The following is a 21,333-nucleotide window of genomic DNA, read 5'->3' as shown; positions in this document are numbered from 1 at the left end:
CTTTCAAATTACACCTGACAGAGGACAGTTCTTGACCATTGGATACTGTTGTGCTTATAAATTTTAAGGAACGGGTGACTTTTTTTTTTTTTTGCCTTGTGGGATATTGCGTTCTTAGTGGGAGAAACTCTTACAACATTGTGTACAGTTGGAAATAACATAGTGGATAAGTTAAGAAATTCAAAACAGCTGATATAAAACAGTGTGAATTGCGTATATATATATATATATATATATATATATATATATATACATACATATTTAGCGTGTTAACTCATGTGTCCGTGGCTTTGATTTGGGTCTCAAAGCCGTTCACAATTTTGCAGACTTACCTTTTCTTTATTCTAGCTGCAGAGCTCCCAAGGACCAGACTGACTATGAGAACAACCCAGCCATGAAGGTGTTCTTGTTCCACTTTGTCAACTACTACTCCTCGTGTTTCTACAACACATTCTTTAAGGGCAGATTTGTGACTTATCTGTGAGATCTGGTGTATTGGCTGTAAAAATACAGAAATGAAGAGGTGTGAATACAGCTTTGTGTTCTGACAGTCTAACCTGTTTCAGGTTTTCTCTTAGTTGCCCAATGAAGAGTGTCTTTACTCTCTGTTCCTTAGATATTTTAGGCATAAAATAATGACTTTATTTCATGTTAGAGCTATCCAAAATTTAAATGAGATTTTCTTTCTAATATTCCAGTGTGACTCAAGTGGCTGTCTCCTTGAACTGATGACACAGCTGACAATAATCATGGGAGGACAGTCCATCTGGAATAACATACAAGAGGTGTTACTTCCGTGAGTACTCAGTCATGTGATCTTGGGGTGAAAACGGCCCACCCACCCATGTCATTTTCCTGCGTGGCCATCTCTAGAACAGGGGAGACTCTCTGCTTATTAAAGCTCTCCAGATAAGATGATCCAGCCAACATTATAAATGTACCTGCTGTTTAATAATTATGTTTAAATACCTTCCTTTTTATGTTTAACATAAATCCTCAAGTGCTATAGTCTCTGCTTATTAGCACATCACTGGGGACTGACTGATCAGAGCCCTTTTTGGGGCCATGAACTAAGTTTTCCTACAACTTCCTGCAAATTTCTCCTCCTTTTATATATGCATTTAAAAATCCATAACAGGAATTTGTTGAGTGCCTAGTATGTGCTAGTCACTGTATTAAATGTTGTACATATATGTATGTGTGCATGTGTGTGTGTGTACAATTTAATCACCCAAACAATCCTTATTCTTATCTTCCTTTTGCAAATGAAGATCCTGTGGCTTAAAGAGGGTAACTGATTTGCCCAAGCTCTCATTGCCAATAAGAGACCACTGTGGGACTCAGATGTAAGACCCTATCTCTCTGAATCCAGGTTCTTCTAAGAACAGAGACTCTCTTAGGGTCCGAAGGCACAGGGTTACATAATGTTTTAAGAGACACTGTCTAAAATAATAACAACAGAGGTTTTGACTTACTGTTCTCTTCCTAAAAATGAGAAAAGCAGATGTTAGCAAAGGTCACACTGTCCTTTTGATTTTCACATAAGCCCAATCCCACATCAAAGTGGACAGTCCAGTGTTATCTGCAATTTCTGAACATTTCAAGGAGCTTACTGTATTCGCTTTCTGTTGCTGTTGTAACTAGTATCCCCAAACATCATGGTAGTAGGAAGAAAAAGTCTCCACTAAACAACACAAATTTAACCTTGTAGGGTTCTTGAACGCAGAAGCCTGATGAAGTCAAAGTGTTGACACGGCTGTTTCTGAAGGCCTCAGGGGAAACTGTATCTTTGACTTTTCTGTCTTCCAGAGGCCACCTGCGTCTCTTGGCCTGTGACCTCTTTTCTCTGTCTCAAGGTCAGCATGGTTGTGTGCCTCTGACTCTGAACCTGTGGTCAGATCTCCTCTCCTCTCTCCCCTCTTCTGCCTCCTTCTTCCTCCTTTAACGACCCTGGTGATTACACTGAGCCCAAATCTATAATCCAGCTGGTCTCTCTTAGAGTCGACTGGTTAGCAACCTTAACCACATCTGCAACCATAGGCCCCTTTGCCAGGGAATCTGACCTCTTCCTATGTTCTGTGGATGAGGACATAGACATATTGGCGGGGAACATTTTTCTGCCTACCACACTAACCTTTTTAAGATAATTTCTGGCTTTGAGTATCTGTTTTCATGAAACTGTTGATCTCTCTTCTGTCTTGCCTTCCACACCAGCATTATGCTCCTGGCCAACCTAACTGCAGAGCTCGTCCCTCTCTGTGGTGTCCCCCAAAACCACTTACACAAGCAGGTGTTATTGTTGTTTGTAGCATGGGGGAGAAACTCAAACAACTTGAATTTTGAAATAAAAAACCTCCATCATTTTAAAATCTTCCATGCCACTATAAAATTTTATTTTTTTAACTTTGTTTTTTAATTTTTAAACTATTTTAAACTTTGTAACTTTTTTTAAACTGTACTTTTTTTCTTATCATCCTTCATTGTAGGCTCCAGAAACCTGGTATTCTGCCCACCGCATCCAAGTTTCCTTTCATTGTTTCTCCTCCCTTTCTTAACCTTCCTTCTCTCTCCCTTATTACCAAGTTTCTGTCCATTCTCTTTATAGGGCAGTTAAATTATTTTTTCTTTCTTTCTTTCTGTTTTTGCAGAGTGAACACATTTTCGTGTCAGTGTGTCCTTCCACATTTCTTCACAAGGGCTTCATCTTTCAGCTTCAGTGTGGATTCCTGGGGTCTGTCTCGAAACAAAGGCATTTCCCTTGTCCCCCAGCTCACCACGCCCCTCAAAAAAATGATTCTGATCTCCGCTGTGAAATGAAACTTTTTTTTCCCTACTGTGCAGTAGACAACCCTTAACCTGAGCTCACAGTCAGATATTTCCAGAGGAGTAAAAGTAGGTCATGTGCAAATAATACTACTTTTCTCTGTGAAAAGTAATAGATCAGATAGAGGAAACACTTAACTCAGATTACTCAAAATAATTTCCTGAAGGAAATAAGTAAATTATTTAATACTAAATTTTGTTGAATCTGGTAATCCGTGAGCTATTTTTACCAATCAAGAAGGATATATTTCCAAAACTGTTACTTAGCAATTTATGTGAAATGAAACTTGCTCACATGAACTAGTTTAAAATAAAGGATGCATTATAGTATCTGTGGTCTGTTTATACCTTCGCTTAAGTAAGCACATTGTTCTAGGTTCCAGTGAGCTGAACTTTGCCTCCATGTATTTCTACTATGGGCTAAAATATTTAGGGAATTTATTTTGAATTATGTTTCCCTTTTTTGAAAACCAGGAATTCTGAATTGAAGCCAAGTTCGAGGGTGGCTTGTTTTTTCCTCACTGCCTCTTCTCTTTGTATAAGTGCAGTTTCCTTCTTAATTTTTCATATAAAATCCTAACAAACCAAAGATCTATCAATTACTCTTGCTGCACCAAAACTATACCCATCCTCAAAAATACATAGGAAAGGAAAAGAAAACTTACCAAAATTAGCGACTATTTTCATGCTTTTTAAATATGTCTAAAGGAACATAATGAAATGAATTTCACCATATCTCACCTGCCTCCGCCCCCCCTATCCCATGTAGGGTTCTTGAGTAGGATTCTGGGAGCAAATTAAGGACAGTGATGCCGTGATCCAGGCTCCCTCTGGGGTCTCCCCAGCACTTGGATCGGCACCTGGTATAAAGTAGGTCTCAGTCCGAGCCAGCTGAGTGAGTGAATGACTCACAGGCATCGAATGCGTAACATCAGTGAATTAACAGCATTCTTTGTAGGACTCAGACAATAAGCTGAGTGCCCTGTGGCCTTCCCAGCCTCACATACTATTTTGATGTTGGGGTCATTTCTGGGAATGTTATTCTGTACTGGACAAAAGGCTAGTACAATTCCAGGGTTAAGCAACTTTCCTAGGGAAATTTTATGATAAAATATAAAGAAAAATAGTTAAATGCCCAAAATGACATAGCATAGTCCTTTGGTGTTTAGATAATGTATTGCTGTAATTTTCTTACTTTATATGTTTCTACATTTTCCACTGTGTGTATGCACTACTATATAATAAGAAAAAGCAAATGTTTAAAAGAGAAAATTTCTCTTCTCCAGATATGATTTGGTTAGAGGATGAGTCAGATACATATAATAAGAGAATCTTAAATACATGCGTCCATAATTCACTCTTTAAATTCAGGAACAGGAAACTCAGGAATGAAATAGTTTAAGAGAATCAAAGATACTTGTATTCAAGATTAGCAAGTAGGAGTGTCCTCAACAGAAATGGTGATAATCTATAATGCAGGGATTAAATGTGATAATGAAGGTACAAAGACAACATGAAGTAGAAAATGCCACGTGGCAAGCACAGAGTAAAGGGCAATATACTATGATTATGCCAATATGTGTGGTCAATTCCCAAGCAAATGAGATTGTGTAACCCCTGCTAGAGGGAGAAAGCTTCCAGCCTTGGCAGGAGAGGGGGGAGGATCCAGTGTCTGTATTTTTTAAAATGTGTACAGTTGCTTCTCATGTGCAAATTGATATCCCTGCACAAGAACCTTAAACCAACAGAAAGCCCAAAAGACCGTGGACAATGATGGGTAGAAGACAGCCCAAGCTTTTCTGCCACAGATGAGTGATTCCACTCAGGAACAATGAGCAAGAGGCTCAGAGTCTTAGCTAAGGACAAGCAAGTCGGGACTTCTAATATGACCTAATGCCATCGACGGGGGAGGGCAGTTCAGCACAAGAAGGGAGCGCCAGGTGAGTTAACATGGAAGTTTCATTCTGGATCCAAACCGTGATGGATTTGGGTCCCAGAGGGTAAAAGCCCTTCTTCCCTGGGGCATGGACCGGATTCCACAAGTGGCTGAGACAGGAAGTATGAGGCAGAGAAAAATTCCCCCAGGAGAATCCCGAGTCTGGGTGCCAGGGAGGGTAATGGACGAGTGCGGTCCCAGCGCCACCCGCACTGCAGGGCTCCGAGGGGCTGTGGAGCTGTGCGCCCCCGGCCGGACCACAGACCTGCCTGCAGCGCTCTGGGCTGCAGCCTGGGGAGTGGCTTCAGCAGCAGGCTGGCCCCGTCATTTTCGTAGGTGCTACAGTGACCCCCACCCCTGTGGCCACGGTGATCCCAAGCCAAGGGTCTAAGTGACTTCAACCTTATTTACAGGTGACCACAGCCGGTTAGCCTGTGCTGCTCAAAAGGAAGACCCCACATGGGGTTTTGCTGTGTCAGGGGGGTTGCTAATACCTGGCCTGCTTTGAATTTTTTCATCCTCATAGCAGCCTGGGCAGTGGAAGTTTCATCTCTCAATTTTATTTCAACTTTTTTTGTTGAAACTATAGTTGGTTTACAATATTGTGTTAATTCTTGTTTAATTCTTGGACTATATATATATATTCCTTGTCATATACTTTTCCACTAAAGGCTATTAAAAGTTATTGAGTGTAGATCCCTGTGCTATACAGAAGGATCTTGTTGTTTGAAACAAAAATTACTAAACAAAGTAACAAAGTAAGCAGACTAAACCTAGCCATGTATATGACACAGTTGAGTTTATCTCAGGATTTAAATGTGGTTTTGATCTCCAGGATCTCTTTATCAAATTATCATATGTAAAGTGCCTGTGGAACACTTCTCAGAAAAATGTTTTAAAACCATAAGATTTAGAGAATAAAGAAGGAAGATAATTATACTGAAAAGCAGATATCAAAATATAGAAATGGGCATTTGTGATACAGTAATATCTGAAATATTGGAAGAACGTGTTGAATAAGAGGATCCAGTGGTGAGTCTACTAACCGCAACATTCTGCCATAGCAGTGAGTGTAAATCATCTTCTGAGATCTGCAACAATTGCATTTTGAATGTAAATAAAGTTAAATAACAAATAAGCCATGAAGTGTGGATTCAGATTCAGCGGTATCTCGAGTCCATATCCCCAGCATTTCCCAGGGCTCCCTGCTCTTCCCCTAATGTCATTGAAAGAAGTGGGGAAAGATTGTGAAGCGAAGGGCATGTTCCATTGCAAAGAAATCTCGTAGCAGACCTGGGAGCATGGCCAATGAAAGGTTAATGCTGAAATTAGAGGCCGTGGGAAACCAAGCAGAGGCAGCTCTTTACAAGTCACATCATATGCTCTGTGTGTGTCTACGTGTGTATGCATACAGACGTGTGGGCATGTATGATGTATACACCTGCCTTTCGTGTGAAGCCGCCTCACTGTCCAAATTTGAAATCCATCCAAACGTGCAGTGCTGTCAGCCGAAGCTCAGCCAGATGCTAAGTTGTCTGTTGTTGCTCTGTCTCTTCTGCTAAACTCCACGAGTAAACCACGTGCCACCTGTTGCTTTCAGAGACAACAGCTCTGTAGGCTACAGGTCCATGCCTTGTTTCACTGCCAACTCTGATTTCCTTTCAGGACAAATTGCCATTTGAAAAAGGGGGAAGCATTCAGTTGGCCCACAAGCCTCTGAGTGAGGAAAAAACATAACGTTAGAGACAGCTCTGTGGGACAGCATCCAGAAGGGGGCAGAGCATTGGGCTGCGAGTCGAGGCTGTGTTTCTTTCAAGCTCTGCACTGAATTTGAGGTGGCATGTCACTTCTTTGGCCCTTGATTTGTTCAGCTTATATTAGGGTCTTGGACCTGTTCTATCCAAATTAGAGTATCACTTTTTTGCTCGGTGACCCTCCAGGGCTCCGCAATTCCTTCAAAGGGAAAAATGCCCACATCCTCACGGCAGCCTCTAAGGCTCCACCCCCAAAACCACCACTTATTTCCTATTCACTGTGGCCCACACCAGTCTCCATGCTGTCTGTCCAGCGTGAGGGACCTCCAGGCCTGTGATCACTGTTTCCTCTGCCCATTCTCTGCAAACCCCTTTGCTCCCGTCTTTGCCTTATTCAAAGGTCACTGCCCCATCCCCACTCCTCCCTAGCACACATTCTTCACTCTCCTTTATTTTCCTCCACAGCACTTATCACCAGCTCACAGAACCTGTATTTCTTTCTTTTACTTATTTTCTCTGACGATTTTCAGACTGGAAAGGCCATGGTGGATAATAGCAGAAAAGTGGGGGTAAAAAAGACAAATGAGGGAAGGCATCTTCTAAAAGCTAAAATGCCCACCTGAAAAGGAGGTAGGAGATAAAGTAGTAGTAGTCGTTACAATTTTGGTAAACCCAAGGCACGTAGTCAGGACTAGTTTTCACAATATTTGAGGGTAGGGAGGCAGCAATAAAAAGAAATTTATCCTGAAAACAAGAAATTAAATTCTTGGGAAGATGATGTGTTCAGCTTGAGATATCAGTAATACTTTTATGACCTTGGTCTGATAATATCCTGCCTTATAATTTGATCTGTTTGACAGCTGGATCATGAATCTAATGATGCCACAATTTCGGGAGCAGAACAGACCAACCCACGATGGGAACGGGAAAACCATCTGTATCCCATGAGCAAACTGGGGTTATTTTATGAATACCCTGAAATGAGTAAGTCATCAGTGGAGATTTCTGTGCTGTCGGTTATACTAGAGTATGCTTTGGGTCTCAGAAGCATCGGTTACCAAGCCAAACAATGTCCTAGCATACCGAAACGGAGCCCGCTTTTTTCCATTAGATGCAATTATGCAGTCAGGCTTTCAAATAGGGTGCCTGTGTATATCTTTGTCAATATTTATGTTGTACAAAGCTGAAGATTTACTGCCAAGGAATGAAATGGAATACTTATTCAGATATGTCTCCACCATTGATTCTCAGATCCTTCTGGTCATGTCGTCTAAGGATGAACTCAGAACCGTTACTAGATGTGACTCAGCTCAGGCTGTAGCCCGTGTGGCACAGCTGTTGGCTGATATCCTTCTAAACAGAGTCATGTGAGCCAGTCAGCCTGTACAGAAAGCCCGCAAGCGCATCCTGCCTCATTGCAGCAAGGTGCACCGGGTCACCCCTTCCACATCTCACACCTGCCTTTGATATTGTTCCTATTTCTTCTGGCTGATGGTTTCTGCCTGGTTCCTTGAGTGACCTCATGACACATCACTGGCTTGAATTCAGGATGAATTTGCTGATCTGGAGTATCGGTAGAACACAGATCCCCTCCTTCTCCAATGTCTTTGTCCATTTCCGTACATTTGCTTGGGCTCTGTTCCTCTTGGTTGAACTTGGTTTTGAGCTCTCAGTTGCCTTTAAATTGTTGCATCTCAAAATAGATTTCCATAGGAAACGTTATCTTTTCTATTATGCATGGTGCACTTTTATCTACTAGAAGGCTGTTGATGTGCACGTTTTGTATCTGAAACCTTTCAGCTCACCACTGCCTTGAAGTAGTTTTTTTTTTTTAAACTTAGGAGACAGGAAAGGATTTTTGTCAATAGGCTTTGCATTTATGCATGCAGGTTCTTGTCTGCAAAGGCACCCTTTGTGCTTCCTGTTTATAAGTCTACAGATGGAGTTTTCTTTTTCCTAAATTACATTCTATATATAAAATAATTGCTTTTAAAAATATACATTATACATAGAAATGCATCTGGTTCCCTCGGTGAATGAAAGGTCATATTGTGGCATCTTCAGTCAGCTATGCTTTGTGGCCTGGTGTCTGATTTGAGTTTCATCTTTGATTTTGCTGTGTTTAGTGACCAGGTTCCATGAAGGGTGCAGCTGCTGTCCCTGGTGTAGAAATTATGTTCGTTTATTCTTCTTATTTTCAAAAGGACTTTAAGCCAATGACCTGTTATTCCAAAATGAGTCATAATGGTAAATATGTCTTATTGGGGGTATTATCAGCATTAATAATAACAACAACATTCTGGGGGCAGCATATCATTAGGTATTTTAACACACACAAAAAAAGCCTTGGAAAAAAGTTATTGTTCTAATTAAGTCAAATAAATGTCATGAAAGGAAAAATTGTACGCTTTTGGGAGAAATTGATAGGGCTTTTAGAACTTTATAGTCTCATTAAAATACCAATTAAATAATTCAGCCTAACTCTACCCTACATAACAGGATGGAGTAACAGCTATTCTAGAGAGATTTTTCAGATTTATTCGTTTTCCTATTATCTAAATAATCCCTGACGAATTAGAAAATTCAATCCATTTCTGAGAGTAGGAAGTCTGTTATTCTGTATTCAATGCTGGAGTGAAACTTATTTTGTGTTCTTTTCATTCATGGGAGATAGAATTTCCAAGTGCTTTTTGAATTATTTTTGTTCCTCTAAAATAAATTGCCTTTGGTGGTGATCTCCTGACCTCAGTTTCCTCCTCCCAGTTTTCCCCATGATCATTAATGACACCCCACCTGCCTTTTAGTTATGCCTCTTAGCTGCTGAAGGGGAACAGCTACTGATAGATGACCCTGGAGCCCTCCACCCGTGCTTCGTTAGGCCTTGCACGCAGCCACCAACCCTAGTCTCCTTCGCCTGAATTACCTTTCTCTGCTTTTCTGCCTGGAAGGACTCTTGCCAAGCCTTGACAGGGACCCCTCCACTTTTTAGAGATTATCTGCTCTCCTGTCTAGGCATGAATTGTACTTGATTCTTGTCTTGATGGTGCATGATCGTGTCCATGTCCATTGTGCTCCCCGACTGTAGTGATCCTGTCGGAGGCAGTAGTCAGACTTTTCATCTTCCCGTCCATGTCTGGAGCACCACAGCCTGGACCCTGGTTCTCCTACGTGTTTAAGTGACTTGAGCTTGGAGTTTCAACACACTCACATACAACTATTAGATGAGGTGGCGGTAACATTGCCCCCAATGCCCCCACAAGGTTCTATATGGCAAATGGTTTTTTCTGAGTGAAATTTATCTTCTATTTGTTTTCATGAATTCCCCACTGTCCTTTGAAGATTATTAGAGTAACCCTGAGTTGTTAACCACAATATCTCTCCCCCCACCAGTGAATGATCCTGCTGCCTGAGAACTCAGACATGGGACATAAGAGAAATAATCTATCAGTCTTAAAATCTGGAAGCCATAAGATACCGTTTTGTACTTAGAGCACCCACAGCACAGACACCAGTCTCTCAAGAATTTGACGCTGCCTTCCCAGAGGGCGGGTGCCATAAGTGGAATGCTGTGAGGGATGAAGTGAGAGCTCTGCATCTCTGGTACTGCCTTTTCCACCCTTGCTGTGTTAACTTGATCTTCCCTTCATATATTATGTTCTCCATTTAATTTACTGCATTTAATATCAGTTGTTCTTCAACATCTCCTTGCACCCGCCCCCTCCTTTCCCTATCTCTCCAGTGCTCTCCCACCCACTCCTCTCCTGCGCTCTCCAGGAACAGGCCTGTCTCCCCCACGCCCTCACCTCTGTTCTGACTGCCCACCACCTGCACTGACATTTCCTTAACTCCGCAGAATAAACTTTCCAAAATGGCAGCTGAGTAACTGGGGGCGATTTTAGACCTCTCATCTCTTTACTGATTCATTCATTTATCCAACCAACAAACATTGAGTACTGCTATGCCAAACACTGCATCAACTGCTGGGGAGACCAAGACAGGTAAGACTTGGTGTCTGCACTTCCCAGGCCAGGCGAGGCATGGCAAGTAGTTAATGGATTGCTAAGCAGGTGAACACAAATTGGACTTCCTAGAGCTGGAAATATTTGAACTGAATCTTGAAAGGTGAAAGGAAGTTAGCTCTCAATTTTGTGGTAGAGGGAGTGGACACTTCATGCAGAGAGGTAGAGACATATATGTGTACACAGCATGAAGTGGCTTGGCCAGACTGAAGAACAACAAGTAGAGCTAGAACAAAGGATCCATAGGTGGGAATATCAGGTGCACAAGGCCTCTGTCACGATGGGCCTTGTGTGCTTAGACTTCAATATATCCTTAAGGAAGCAGGGATATATTGGAATATTTGTAAGAGAATTGCATAATGTTTATGTTGCAGAATATCTGGTTATTCTGGCAGCAGAATGGAAGATACTATTTTTGGGGGGAGGCCCATATTTTGGGGGAAAGGATATTTCGGGGACCAACCCAGGTAACCCAGACAACAATTGGCACATGCCTGCAGAGAGGCCGTGGGCAGAAGGAGAGAGACATGGGCGGCATAAGTGGTGACTGCTGCAGTGGGGACTGCAGGACCGGGGCGGCGGGCCGCAGAGCTGCTGAGTTGACTTTCAGTGACCCATCCAGAGAGCAGATCTGCAGGGGGAGTGTAAGGGGAGGAGCTGGTTTCGAGGAGATGGTTCTGTGTGTGACATTTGGAGTGTGAAGTGTCTATGGGACATCTAAGGGGTGATGTCCATTGTTAAGCTGGTTTCACCAGTCAGGAGCTCAGAGGAGCTGTGGGTGAGGCTGTGGGGGCGATTCAGTCCTGCCAGGTGGAGGACTGAAGACGAGGCCTTGGGGAAAAGGGCCATGTACATGGCAAATGGGAGAAGAGAGGACCACCAAGAGAAAGAAGAATAGCAGTGCAGTTGAGAGAAAACGAGTTGAGGCAACACAGAGAAGGCTGTAACCTGGCTTAAGAGGGATTTGAACACTGAATAAAAGGAGCGTAGTGAGAAAGGGGGTTGTGTGGGGCATAAAAGCAAGGGCTAAAGCCCACCTCTAATTGTCTAAACTGAGGAAAAGGCGGAGGAGGACTACACTTAGGTAGCTTTTAAAAAACAGATCTGTGTGTATCTGTGTGTGTGCATATGTGCACACACACTTTTCTGCCTGGGCTTTTAATATTTATTTAATTAAAACAAAAATTAAGGGGGGAAAACATTCCACTGAGAGGAAAATATTTGTCCACGGCAAAAAGCTACCTGGTAATCAAATAAACAGGAGCTGAAAATGCCCACTGGTTTGAAACACGCAGCCACAGGCAGTGCAACTCCTTTCTCAGTGCCGCGGTGAGGGCCGTGGGGGATGCAGGGCTCTGAGCCCTGGAGGAGTCATCAGCGCAGGCACTTCTCCAAGATACTGGACTTTAAAGGGAAGAAGAAAGTATAGAAAGTATCAGAGAGCAATACAGGGCAGTGAGAGAGGGTTGGGCAAGGGTCAGTTTTGTTTTACAGGGGGCGTTTCTGGCCTTGCTGTGTTGCTAGGCCTTTGCTCTTGTTGGTATTTGTTCCAAAAGCTTTTTAGAAAGTTCTTCTCGCTTGACTATCTGAACAGATTAAATCATGTTGGGTTATTTCTAGTGTTTTATTTTTAATTAAAAAATTTTCTGAAATTTATTTTAATGTCAAAAGTGCGGACAATGTACCAGGCCTTCTAATGATTTAGTTAATTACACCAGTACCTGAATCCACTGATTTTAAGTGTCAGTTTTATAATATTACTAAAATCTCTTAAATATCCACATCTATTCTTGAAATGTATTCTATTTCATTCATACTCTCAGTGCACTATTTCTATACTGTTTCCATGACCATAGATTAATATCTCCTACAGTTGGTCCTATTTTATCCTTTTCCAGAGTGTGCCTAATATTACAAATTCAAACATCTCTCCTCATTATTTTATTTGTATATTTGTGTATATTTCTGGAAGTAATTTAGGATCACCTTTCAGAAATTTTTCTTAAATCCATTCGGGTTTATTAAGTAAATTTGCATTCAGATACTAAATTTATTTTGGAGAAAAAATGTTCTATGTCCCCCAAATTTGAGTCTGCCAACTGAAGAGGATGGTGCATTCTATTGTTCATTCAATCATCATTTCTTTTTTAAGTCATTTATCAGAATCATTTTAACATTTTTCATTAATTTATTTCTGAATAGTCTGTGCCTTGGTTGTCATTATAAATGATACCTTTTCTGGGTTTGAACAGGGATGATTGCTAATGAAGTCTTAATTTCTAGTTTCTCTTGAATTAGAAAGGGATCTGACAGTGTGGGGCCCTCTTTCCAATATGGTGACTGTGAGCAGTGCATTTCATTAAGATGTCCACTTGCCAATTTGCCAGTGGCTGCACCTACTCCACATTTTTCTGATACTTACCCGCCCCCTGTAGGCAGACTTGTTCATGTAGGGTTAGGTGGGTTATGGAAACAGATACTGACATCACTGCTGCCACGCTGCTGACCCTGTGGCATCACTAACTCTGGTTCTTTCTCTGTGACTTCCCTGAATATGACATCTCCTTTTAGGCTGGGGACATGAGGCTTCTTTCCAGCACTGTCGGTTTTTCGGCAACACACCCCTGCCTCTCAGGTCAGAAGCAAATGTCAGCTCCTCCTACTCATCCACCCAATCCACGGTCTTGCCGTTCCTGGCCAGAGTGGTCCCTATCCCTTGACTGAGCAGTAACACTAAAGGGACTACAAACTTACCTTTCATCCACTGTCTTAGTTACATACCTGTGGTAGTTTACTTAAAAGTCTGCCAGTTAGGGTCTAAAAGTCTTTTAGATCTCTGGCCTTATCATTTCTAACTGCTCCCCCACCCCATGGAACAGCTTACCGCAGATCTCTGCTGCCCCATCTGTAGCAATGCCCTGTAAATTACAGACAGAGAGAAAAGAACTTCTAAGCCACCACCATAACTTTGACTTCCTGTGACCACACAGACCATAGAAATATCAAGATAAAAATTCCTGAAGAAGGATATTTTGCTTAGGAAGACACTTTAATTGCATACCTTTCTGTGACTTGTAATAACTTCATAGACTCTCTGAATGTGCTGCACTCACCTTCCCAGACTCAAGGGAGCTTGCTCACTTGCCTATTTTCAGTGCATTTCCTCCAACATTCTCTATGCAGAGCTTTCCCAAAAGTACATTCCTTATTCCTTTTTAAATTCTTATATACAACCACAATATTCTTTTTCTTAATCCTCAATGACAAATCATCTTCCAAGATTGTATTATTTCAACACTGAGAGTGAATAATATGCTTCAAGATTCCCAAGTTTGTTACCAGAAAATAACTATGATTGGTTGAAGATTTTTAAGTATGTTATTCCTACTAAGGGTATATACGTGAAAGAAACAGGTTGTAATGTGTCTTCTTCCGAGAGATTTTATATTTGCCTTTTGTTTGGATTCTTTCACTGTTGAACATTATTATTACCATGAATGTCTTTTCTCTTTGGGATTTAGTTCACCATTTGCCCCTCTCTCTTTACAGGAGTAAAGGAATTGATGCTGTCCTTCCATCCATCCACCACTCCATGTTGTGTGTCCATTCCTTCAACAGGTATTCAGTTTGGGTTCACCACCTTATCTGTGGCCTCTTTCCAGTGGCCAATCTGTTGGCTCTGGAGAACAATATATTGCAAATCAGAGTGGGTATGTGGAAACTTGACTACCCTGTATAGACGCATGGTACCAGAAAAAGCCCAGGACATCGCAGCATGGCAGCCCACCATGCAAGGAACAGCAATTCTGGCTGTGGTGGACCAATGTGAGTAAAAAGTCTTCATGGGCTGAAGACTTTGAAAAGTCCAAACATGCATTGGCATTACTTCCTAAGGAATCCAGTGTTGGGCATTGTTTAATATGAGAGGCAGATGCTAACACTGACATCGCTATAAACAACATATTTGTTGTAACTGTAATTGTTATTATTTTAATATATTTTCTTTATAAATATTATTTATGACTTACAAGAGCTCTTACAGAGGCAGTTGTTAAGAAGCGTGGCCATTATACTGTTGCAGAAGTGTTAATTCAGTAGAAGCACGGTAATAGTATTAATAAGTACTCACTCGTTTGATCCTCACATGGCTCTAAAGGTTACCCAGCAGTGCTTGTATAATGGAGATAGAAATCCATCTGTTTAAGTTTTTGCAGAACCTAAAATAAGAGCAGTCATTCCACCGTATTTTACCATATATTCCAGACTCTCAGTTTAAAGTAGGAACTACCTGATGAGGTCATATAAACCCTTTGTGAATCCCCAATCATTCATTACATTCCTGGACCCCTGGGGCAGAGGTTCTTCTAGAAGGTGGTCCCATCTCTCCTCCCCACCCCACTCTTGGCCTTTGCTACCCACTGTTGGTCATTAGCTAAGCAGCCTCATGTCCTGCATGTGTCTGAGCTGTGAGGGAACAGAACTCAGCTGTTTACAAACTGTAGTGACTATGACCAGTTTGAACAGTCTCTCTCCTTCCCTGCCCACACCCCCACAGGGCAACAGGGAGCTCACAACCACAGCGATTCCCATGCCAGCCCATCAGGGAGCCTTCTTCCCTAGAAATGTTCTTACAACCAGGGCTGTTTCCTCCCTTACTTCACTGCCAGTTTCACTCCCAGGTTGCAGTCCCAAACAAAAGGCTATCCCAGTTTGAATTTCTTAATCAAGTCATATTTACGCTAAGTCCCTGGCACTTTCCCATGAGCACTCATAGAAACAGAACAGGACCTGGCAGTGGCTGTGGGCCAGGTTCCTGGGTGAGGGGACTTGCTGGGCCCTTCAGGTTCTGTAGTCTGGCTCGAGCTTAGCTCCCAGCACCGCGTCTTCCCAACTGCATGATTTCGGGCAAGGCTTCAACACTTCAGAGCTTCATTTTATCCCTGCTTCATATTTTAAGACTGTTATGTACCAAAAAGTGTGCTTAGGGAATTCAGTGAGACAATGAATGGATTTCACATAAGATGGTCCTCAGGGAAGGTTAGTTATTTTCATTATGCACCATCGATAAAATTGGCTGCACAGACTTGGCCAGGTATCACAGCTACAGGCACAAGAATTTGACAATGTGTCACTGTGGCTCATAGTCACTATTTTACACAGTAAAACAGCTACATGAGACCACCCAGCTGTCAGCCCACCCGACTCCCCACCCCAAGATCCCTGAATTAATCTGATTTGCTTGCTACCCCTTCTTTTTGGAGAAAGTTGGCAGATCACACACAGTCAATGACTGCTAGGTTATGTCCATTCCCATTCACTCAAATTGCCCCATTTTCAGTATCCACTGTGCTGCAAAACATAGACTAATATTCAGAATAGGACAGCAAGGCCTTTCCCATTCCACAGTCAGAGAAGCATGAATCTGTCATGTTTAATATGGCATATGACACTAAGCAAGGCAGGAAAACAGGCTCCTGTGCTTTAACAAAATTTTTAATAATGACGTTTGAAACTAAAAGTGTTTTTGTTTGACCTACAGCTAACCAGAAAATTTAATTGACTCCTATGACCCATTCCTCAGGTGTCCTGGTTTGATTGTATTAGGCACTTTTTCCTCATCTCCCCAGCATGACTTTGCTCCATCAGCACAGATGGAGTGTCTCCAAGGCTGCTCTGTGTGCATGGGCGTGTGTGTGCACACATGTGCCCCCACTGATTGGTGCCACTGTTTCATATCCAGGGGTTGTTCTGTCTTATAACTCAGGCATTGCTTTATTATATCCTAGAAAACTGCTTTTAGATCATTGATTGAACTATAGACCATCCTCTTGCCCATATTAGGAAGTGACGTCTTCCAAGACACAGGTCCTGTGTGTTTGTATTTATGTATAAGTAAGAATTAAATATGCATGTCATCCCCTCCTATATTTAATTTGTGTCTTCTCAATTGAATGTGCACAGTAAAGGCTAACTTCCCATAACAGGAGAACTTTTAGGAAGACAGAAGAAGGAATTAGCCACCAGGGAGAAGACAGGACATCAAGCAGGATTTGGTATAAAATTATTTACTCTAAAGCTGCTCTGGCTCAATATGTGGAATTGACATTGTTGTATCATGCCAGAGCATCTGCTATTGAAGACTGATTTTAATTTACTTTGATATAACTGGAAAATTGTGTTGGAACAACATGGGAAATGAAGCACACTGCATCTATCTGTACTCCTGAATTGTGTCTCACAGCTACTCAGTTTTGAGGAAAAGTATCTTGTCTGGAGACAATACAATTATTTTCATTGTTGGAATTTTTCTAGCTTCCAGAAGCACATCTGCAGGTGATTCTGTAAAAGTCTAGAGTTGACTTAAATAGCAGGAAATTTTAGCCTATTGAAATCAGGAGAAGTGAAATATTTTTGCCTACTACCACCACCACCACCAGGCAAGCACGTGTACACCCAGAGAGATTTCACATCAGATGAAATGACAAAGCTGGTTCTGTTACTGAGGCCAAACTTGTTCTGCTCGCTACACAACAGCGATAAAAAAATAAATCAGGAGACAAGGTTTTGGAGCAAGGTATAGTAATTTTATTCAGAAAGCTGGCAGACCAAGAAGATGGGGGACTAATGTCCTGGAGAATCATCTTGCCCAAGTCAGAATTCAGGCCCCTTTTAAGCTAAAAAGGGGAGGGAATGTGGTTGGCTGTGCCAACTTCTTGCTGCAGGCATTCTTTGTTCTTGCAGTCATCCATGTGTGTCAGGCTGTGGTGTCCCTGTAAATCTCCAACAAAACAAAGGTTATTCTCTATTTTGCAACTTGCCATCCCTGCATAAGTGCAGAAGTGCTAACATCATTAAAGGTCAGAGCCCCAAGAATAGGTTTTCCTGTAGGTATTAGGCTAAAGGCAACGTTGTTTTACAAAAGGTGCAGAGCCAGCAAGATTAAGCCTGGAAAACAGGGCACAGTGCTTCAAACTAAAGGAACAGATCCAATGTGGCGTCAGATTTGTTCTCTATTACAGTTCGAGTTAGGGGAAATTTTGCAGTAGAAAATCCCCTCAGTTGTTTTTCTTGCTTTACCTGACATCTTGTTTGTTGGCTTGTGGTCTCATGGTGTCTATACCGTATGTTCAGATGAATAATATTAAAATCATATGGTGCAGAAAACATATCTGTTCTGCTTCAAATAATGACTGAAACATTTAGCTTTGTTTATTCCCATAGAATTTGGATTGAATCATTTCTCAACTTTCTTCTTCCTTCAAACCAGTATTTTACTGGAGGGTTTAAAGCCCAAATTAAAGAATTTTTCAGGGAAATATACACAAAATGTTATGATAACTCACAGAGAAAAAATGTGATAATGAGTGTGTTATTGTCCATGAATGACTGAAAAATTGTGCTGAACACTGGAATTAGACACAACATTGTAAAATGATTATAAATCAATAAAAAATGTTTAAAAAAGAATTTTGGAGAAGACTCATGTAATTCATAACAGTTTTACATCCGAATTTAAGGCTGACCCATATTTATACTTTTAATCAAGGAACACAATAAACTTTCTTAGTAGATCATTAATGGCGTTTTTAACTTTGTCCATGTAATCTTTTGGAAGTTGAGAGACCTAGACACCTGATCTAACAAAACAGGAATCATTGCTTGACTCTGTGAATGAAAGAATCCCAGTATAGTTTCCTGCAAGTATATTTTATTAAAAATAATAAGGAATTCTTGCTCTCTAATAAAGCAACATACATAAGAACATTCTGAGTGTTTAAAATAAATCAGACTATGGGTTAACTTATCTAAACAAGTCAAGATAGTTTTGGGAAAAATGTATGAACTTGAAGGAAAATACATATTGTGTAATTACTATCCTATTTTTAATAAGCAAATGATAAAAAACCCAAAATTTAATCATTTATTTAAAAAGTAGTTATATAAAGCCAACTTATTTTTCATAAGTTACATAAATAAAAGGGCTATCAAAATTTACGTTATTAAAGATTAAATTATACCAAATAGATCACCAAGGTTGATTGATTTTCATGATATTAATAATTTTTGAAAATATAACTTACATACAACATATCCAAGCAGCCCTTCAGTTATCCACAGTACCCTAGTATACAGTTATTCTTACTGTACTTAAAACAAGTAATAGGCAAGTTTCAGGCCCTTGCTTTGAACTGCCACTGGAATTCTGGATATTCCCTTAGGTTAAAGACCAGAAGCAAAGTAACAATTCTAGTTTAAAGCAGTTGCTCAAAGACTTTAAAACATTCACTATCTATATCCAGTTACAGGAAAGAATTAAGTTTTCTGAACGTTAAAAAAAGAAATTTATGCTGAAAATGAAATTCTGTCATGTATGCTGATCATAACTATACAGGCTCTAAATTAATCCTCCCTTTACTGTTTTAATACCAACATAGGTCATTATAATCGCTTTCAAATTCCATTTATGCTAGATGAACGAACGCCTCTCCACATGCTCAATTCTGACAGCTGAGTGTGTGTGAAAGCCGTCAATCACCTAGCTAGTTGAGAACACACAGTTTCTTTTCAGTGGGAAAATACACGACATAAATATATATGGGGAGGTACTAGCTCCAACTCGGTTTAACAGAGAAAAGTGCATGAACTTGAAACTCACACTAAGAAGCATACTGAGAAATCACATTAAGTGTTTCTATGGCTCCTCAATCCCTTTATGCGACATTAACGAACGCGTCTCCACATGCTCAATTCTGAGAGTTGAATGTGCGTGTAATCGGTCAATGACCTATCTTGTTGTGAACACACAGTTTCTTTAGAGTGTGGAACTAAACTAAATATATATATATATATATATATATGGATAGCTAGTAGCTCCAACACGATTTTACACTGAAAACTGCATGAACTTCAAACCAGCACTAGAAAACATACGTACAAATCACAGTGTTTCTAAAGTTACAAAATCCATTTATGCTACATGAACGAATGCCTCTACACATGTTCAATTCTGAGAGTTGAATGTGTGTGAAAGCCATCAAACAACTAGCTTGTTGGGAAAACACAGTTTCTTTTCTATTGGAAACTACACAATATCTATATGGTGAGATACTAGCACCAACTTGGTTTTACAGTGGAAATTGCATGAAATTCAAACCGGACCTAGGAAAAATAATGAGAAACCAGACTAAGTGATTCTACTGCAACCCATTGCCCTCATCCTAGATGAATGAACGCCTCTCTCCATGCTCAGTTCTGAGAGATGAATGTGTTCAAAAGCCATCTATCGGTTAGCTTGTAGGGAACACACAGATCCTTTTGAGTGGAGAAAAACAATATACACATATATATGGGAGGTAATATTTCCAAGTCAACTTTACAGTGAAAACTGCATGAAATTCAAACCAGCACTAGGAACGAAACTGAGAAACCAGAGTAAGTCTTTCTAATGCAACCCATTCCCTTTATGGTAGATGAATGAACGTATCTTAAAATGCTCTATTCTGAGACTTAAGTGTGCGTGAATGCCGTCAATCACCTAACTTTTTGGGAACACACAGTTTCTTTTGAGTTGGGAATGACACTATATAAATATATATGGGGAGGTACTAGCTCCAACTCTGTTTTACAGTTAAAAATGCATGAAATTCAAACCGGCACGAGGAAACATACTGAGAAACCACAGTAAGTGCTTCTACAGCAAATCATTCCCTTCATCATAGATGAACGAACGTCTCTCCACAGGCTCAGTTCTGAGGGTTGAATGTGTGCAAAATCATCTATCACTAGTCTTGTAGGGAACACACAGTTTCTTTTGACTGGGGAACTACACTACATATATATATGGGGAGGTACTAGCTCCAAGTCGATTTTACAGTGAAAACTGCATGAACTTCAAACCGGCAATAGGAAACATACTGAGAAATCAGAGTAAGTGTTTCTTATGCTACCCATTCCCTTTATGCTAGATGAACGAACCAGACTCCACATGCTCAATTCTGAGAGTTAAGTGTGTGTGAAAGCCGACAGTCACCTAGCTTGCTGGAAACAAACATATTCTTTTGAGTGGAAAACTACAATATATTCATATATATGGAGAGGTACTAGGTCCAAGTGTTTCACCGTGAAACCTGCAGCAAATTTACCGACACTAGGAAACATACTAAGAAACAAGAGTAATTATTTCTAGTGCAACCCATTCCCTTTATACTAGATGAACGATAGCCTGTCCACATGCTCTGTTTTGAGTTTAATGCTAGCGAATACCATCTATCACTTAGCTTGTAGGGAACACAGTGTCTTTTGAGTGCCGAACTAACTACATACATATATACGGGGAGGTACTAGCCCGAAGTCGATTTTACAATGAAAACTGAATGAACTTCAAATTGGCACTAGGAAACAACTGAGAATCCAGATAAGTGGTTCAACTGCAACCCATTCCCTTCATCCTAGATGAACTAACGCTTCACCCCATGCTCAGTTCTGAGAGCAGACTCTGTGCGAAAGCCATCTATCACTTAGCTTGTAGGGAACACACAGTTACTTTTGATTGGGGAAATACACTACATACATATAAATGAGGAGGTACTAGTTCCAAGTCGGTTCAAAAGTGCAAAATGCATGAAGTTCAGACCAGCACTAGTTAATATACTAAGAAACCAGAGTAAGTGTTTCTATTACTAACTATCCCCTTTATGCTATATGAATGAACGTCTCTACACATGCTCAATTCTGAGAGTTAAATGAGTGTGAGACCCGTTAGGAAGCTAACTTTTGGGAACACACAAATTCTTTTCAGTGG

General features: G+C 40.8%; 1 long non-coding RNA gene across 1 annotated transcript in view; it reads left to right on the top strand.

Annotated features, from left to right (window-relative positions):
* LOC140686243 (uncharacterized) overlaps positions 1–14,312 on the top strand; it is a 54,196-nt gene extending 39,884 nt beyond the window's left edge. Inside the window, exons 2-4 of the long non-coding RNA XR_012059950.1 lie at positions 699–796; positions 7,374–7,497; positions 14,082–14,312. This is a non-coding gene — a long non-coding RNA (uncharacterized lncRNA). The remainder of the gene's footprint in view (positions 1–698; positions 797–7,373; positions 7,498–14,081) is intronic.
* The last annotated feature ends 7,021 nt before the right edge of the window (positions 14,313–21,333 follow it).

Source organism: Vicugna pacos, chromosome 16 (genome assembly GCF_048564905.1).
Source record: "Vicugna pacos chromosome 16, VicPac4, whole genome shotgun sequence".
Lineage (NCBI taxonomy): Eukaryota > Metazoa > Chordata > Mammalia > Artiodactyla > Camelidae > Vicugna > Vicugna pacos.
The sequence above is the reverse complement of the archived record's forward strand: the minus strand, read 5'-3'. Positions and strand labels throughout refer to the sequence as shown.